Below are 5295 nucleotides of genomic sequence, written 5' to 3' on the forward strand. Positions count from 1 at the left end.
CTGTGGACACTTGGTATTTCTGCAGACACACCAAGGCATTGTTTCCAAGGATTTCTCAAACACAGTCTCAGATAATTTAGTTTAGAAGGGTCTGGTCTGTGCTATCTAACATTTGGTCAAATCTGAATATCTTTGAGGAAAGTTGGGCAGCCTTTCCAGGCAACCTGTTCAAGGGCTTCACCCTCACTATAAATACTATTTCTCTTTTTGTGTAGTTGGAATTTCCTTTAATATAACATGTGCACACAACCCTTCCTCCTGTATAGTGTCCCACACATTCTACCATGTCCAAGCAAGTGTTACAATATTATTTATAACTGCAGCAAACTGGCTGCCAAAAGGTTTAATACAGATTTGCACATCTACATGGCTAAAGCACTTAATCATATACCCACACTACAGTACAGAAAATATGTTGTTACCTTATTCCTTTTGCCTTATAGAGGACAAAATCAACATCAGCTTGGATTGAAACTAAGACTGAGAATGCTGGATGCTACAGAGCAGAGTGACAGGAAGCAAAGTAACATCTGAGGTAGAGTACAAATTTGGAATTGCTCAGAGGAAATCCTTCAGTCTAGCCCCCAAACAGAAATGGCTTCTGGTAACATGAATTAAAATGACTACAACAGAATAAATTACTCCAAACAAATTTCAATGTGGATTTTAAAACATACCATTCAAACTTAGCAAATAGGTTTGCAAACATGAACCAGGCAAATTCCAAAATAAAACAGCAAAACCTGTAGCATTTTGTGGCATTCATAAAATGAAGAGAGAAACACATAATTCATCTACTTTTCAGTAATGAAATGTGGTGTGAAACTTCTTGGTTGTAGGTGATTCGTTAGATCTTTGAACAAACTATTACTTCTGGGAAACAGATGTGTGATAGATACTTTCTGCTGTAGACCATATGTTATAACAGTGTGAAAGTACAAAGGAGGTCTATGAAGATGTGGAAGGGTCTGGAAAGCAGAATGTGTGAAAAGAGGCTGAGGTCTCTTGGTTTGTTTGGCCCAGAGAAGAGGAGGCTGAGGATATTCTGAGTTCATCAGACTCTTTAGCTCCATGTATCTCTCTGGATTTTAACCTTTTCAAGAGGAGGATACTTATACAGCTTGTGTCATGTTCTTATGCACTGTGCTTTGTGAGCACCACTCTGCATCTTTCCCATCCAAGTTCTTCACTGTGTCTGGTATCATTTGGGATGAATGTCAACCAACTCCTACTTAAATAAATGGTTATATTTCTCCAGGAATTATGTTTCTAGACCTATTGCTAAAGATCTTTTATCTTTCTAGTGCAGCTTCTTCCCTCAGTCATTCCAAGATCACTCATCAAAAGGCGAGCCTCTGCTGTTGTCTTAATTTTAATTGTTTGTAGTAAGAAGGGGATTCAAAAAGTAGGTGAAGCTGTCATAACATATCCAGGTTTTGAGCCAAGTGCATTTCATTACTGAAAACAATAATATGAAGTTGCAGTGGGCAGTCATTCAGAATAACAGCCTATAGAATAAGTACAGAAACAAAATACTTCCTTACTCCTTAAGGCTATCCCATAGACAAAAGGAGGGTGAGCACACGTGGGGTACAGATGAGATTATCCACCCAATTTTTCCTGCAGTTGCATTCATACACCAACATCAAGAGAAGAGGAGAAAGAAGCTATGTTTTGACAGTTCCCAGCTATACAGAACGTATAGTATAATTAAAGATTTATATAATAAAAAATTTATCTTAGAAATTTTCTGAAAATTTAACAGTATTAAAATTTAAAAGTTGCTGAAATAAATAGCCTAAAAATCTTTGCTTGAAATCTTCCATCTGTTCTTAAAGCTGAGCAGTATTGCAGCATAATTTTAATATGTGATTACTTAATTTCAGTTAACTATGGATTATTTTGATAGCTGATATTCTTTTGGTAATTAATAAGTAGGCTGACCAAATGTTAAGTATTACTAAATGTGCTTTACATAGCATGAGTTGGAACAAAAAAAGCCCTTTAAAAATGTATCTTTCCAATAACACGCTGAAAATATTTAGAAGTCATTTTTCTTCTGGCAACATAAAGAAACCTTAAAATAAAAGAGGGAAGAAAAAAAGAGAGAACGGCGAATAACACAGATGGCAAACTAAGCAGTGCTGACATTTTAGAGCTTTCCATACAGCTGGTGTGAAAAGATGTTTTAAACACTTAGGAATGCAGTAAGGCACATCTACAAGTTTATCAGTTTCCCGACTTGGCAAACTCAGCCATATCACCTGGTATTGCTGATGATCTCATTAACATTACTCCTATCTGACTGGTCAGATTCAGGCAGACATCCACCTGCAAACACTTGGCAATTCAAAAGCTACTGACAAAATAAGTTGCAGAGAGATTCGGGTGACTTGTATAATTTAAATTTGATCCTACATAATTCTCTTTCTTTTTCTCTTCCACAGATTATGTTTTTCATGTGGTTCTTGACTGTGCTTCTTGCTGAGAATGCGCTGTACCCTCAGTCCTTTTTGACCAGACTTCAGCTGTTTGTCTTCTTTGGCCTTTATCCAGGTAAGGTCTAGGAAAGTCAGTCTGCTAACATGCCTGTAGAACTGTTCTGCTTTTGTGGTGGTGCTGTACATGAGCACAGAAACACAGCTGTATGGGAAACTGGTGATCACAGCCTGAACCTCTGATTAATCGCTGAGGCAAGTGTCGGTCAGCTGTGGGAGCACAGGTGAGGGCAATTCAGCTGTGCTCCCGGAAGGGGTGGAGCTTGATTCTACCTCTTCTAGACTTCATTTAAGGGCTGACCACCCATAGGCAGTGTCTTTTTGAGACTGCTCCTCTGTGGAGATTGCCTCAGCATTTTCCTGCCAGACTGAAGGCTTCTGTACTGGTGAGTTTTTCCTATAAATAGCCTTTTGGATATTTACCATCATACTTCTTGTATTACTACTATCTTTGTATTATTTTCATCTTACACACAGCTTTGATGCTTTCATCCCTAGCATGTGCTAGTAAAAGTCTTATTCAGTTGTGTTTATGAAGCTGTGTTTACTCTATGGATTTTGTGGGGTCTTTTACGATGTTGTTCAGTCTCTGAATCTCTCGCAGAAAAGAAAGGGACAGAATTCATGTATACAGGTCGTATCTACTTTAAATAGAGTAATAATGAGTTGGACTCAATCTCTTGAGGTCTCTTTCAGCTTATGCAATTCTGTGATTATGCGGCACAATGAATATGCAAGTGAACCATACCTCTGCACTGCATGCCACACATCTTTCAGTCTACTTCATCAGGCAACCAGGCTAAGGGCTTCAGAGGAACTGTCTTCGTTTCCAAGTAATATTTGTAAGTCAAATGTGGATGCTGAAAGTGCTGCCCATTGGTTTTTACTTAGGCCATTAGGTAAAGCACAATGTAGTTTACATTTACTGAATAACATATTCTCTGTTCCACTCTGTGTATTTCTGTGGATTAGTGATGAATATACTGAAATAAAATAAACATGTTTTGCAGCTTTTCCTTCCCCTAGCTTGTTTTGATGAGAGAAAGAAACTATCAGCAGTGAATCACAGAATGGTTTGGGTTGTAGGAGACCTCAAAGCCTACCCTGTTCCAACCCCTGCCATGGGCCTGGCTGCCATCCCCCAGCTCAGCTGCCCGGGGTCCATCCAACCTGGTTTTGAGCATATTTGGGGATGGGGCACCACAGTTTCTCTAGGCAGCCTGTGTCAGTGCCTTACTACCCTAAGATCTAAGTTGAAAAGGGAATAAGCTCAGTGTGTACTTTGACCTTGGTTGGACTGTTCAGGGATGGGATGAGGGAAGCAGTGCTGCCTCAAGACAGCAGAAACCCCTGAATGCATAGGATTTGTACCAGAAATCTCTCCCTAAAGCCAGTATTTTTTTTTTTTTTAAGGCCTAAGCAGTGCTGCTTTTTTATTTTTTAATAAATCTAGAAGGGAAGATTAGACCAGATGCAGCCATTTATGTACTCACCTACTGACTAAACTATTCCCTCCCATACTCCGCAGCTCTCAGAAGAATGAATACTACACACCCTACCAAATATCTGGATCAACAGCTGCGTGGCACTGAAGAGCTATTGTTCATGTAGAAGCAATCCTTTGAGAAGTGACCAAAATTGGTATCTTTCCTCATCTTAAAATGTTGCAGGCATTTTTCTTTTTCATGTGCTTGCTCTGGCCCTTCTCCACACAGTCTAAATATAAAATAACCATGATTAACCAATCCCTAATAGCTGAGTGTGCAGCTGGCCCTTAATGCCCTCTGTGCTAGAGTTTCCCTAATCTCCATAGGCAATTTCTTTCAGGGCTCAACTAATCTTTCACATTGCTACATTTTATCCAAGAAATGCTGGCTGGGTGGTCATGTCTCAATAAAGTTTACAGGAGCCATAAGCATTCTAGAGAGTTTTTGTACTGAAAAGATACCACAGAAAACATAGGATCTGATAGTGGTAGGAAGATGGGTATGAAACTACTGAAGGAAGGAAGGATGCACTGGCAGTAGAGAGTTAGAGAGAAAGCACCATGCTTTCCAGTGGGAATAGTGTTCAGGGTGCTTGGTTTGGTAAACAGGCACCATGGGCACAGATCCATGCAGCACAGCCAAATATATGTCAAATTAGACATTACCTAAAGATATTAATGACTCATATTTAAGCCAACAGTACCTATGATTCTTATGATGTTTCATCCTCTGTGTATTATGAGTGTTTTAAATGTGATAAAGGTTTGTATTTCTTTAACGAGATCTAACTTCATTTTTCTTGACATGCCTGCTTGACAACACTTAGCAAAGGCATTTCTTCCAAGAGAATGAATTAAAGTAACTTCAAACCAAGTCTGCTATTGCTCAGCAGCTTGGGCTCCTGCCAGCAAGAAACAAACTGATGATTCTTCACTTGAAGTAGTAAATGAGAATTGTAAATTCTCAGCAAATGTTGATTTGGTGTGTTATTCTTTTACTTATATATATTTTTCCCCAGTGGTGTCAGTTTTAATATAGAAGTGATTTAAATGTGAAAGTGGTAGGGTTGGAGTCATGGTGTTACAGGGCAGAGCTGAGGGATGTGGATAACTGCATTTCTCAAGGCAGAAGGAACAGCTGTGAAAAATCCACAGGTAAAGCAATGCTCAGATTCTGGCATGCAGCAAAATCCATTGCCCTCTAAGTGGGAGTGCGCTCAGCTTGGCTCAATAAACACAGCAACAGAACCTCATATCCATTTTGCCTTATACGTGGCAGTACCCTTGTCTCGTCTGAAAACGACCCTCCCT

At 39.3% G+C, this 5295-nt stretch overlaps 1 long non-coding RNA gene across 2 annotated transcripts; it reads left to right on the forward strand.

The window, feature by feature from the left end:
- The first annotated feature begins 2314 nt into the window (after positions 1-2314).
- LOC107311847 lies at positions 2315-4332 on the forward strand. 2 transcript variants are annotated; one of them, XR_001554275.2, is made up of 3 exons: positions 2315-2556; positions 3195-3340; positions 4027-4332. It is a non-coding gene; the product is annotated as an uncharacterized LOC107311847 (long non-coding RNA). The 2 variants fall into 2 exon arrangements; XR_001554274.2 differs by lacking the exon at positions 2315-2556 and adding an exon at positions 2844-2884.
- Positions 4333-5295: the final 963 nt, after the last annotated feature.

Source organism: Coturnix japonica, chromosome 3 (assembly GCF_001577835.2).
Source record: "Coturnix japonica isolate 7356 chromosome 3, Coturnix japonica 2.1, whole genome shotgun sequence".
NCBI classification, from domain to species: domain Eukaryota; kingdom Metazoa; phylum Chordata; class Aves; order Galliformes; family Phasianidae; genus Coturnix; species Coturnix japonica.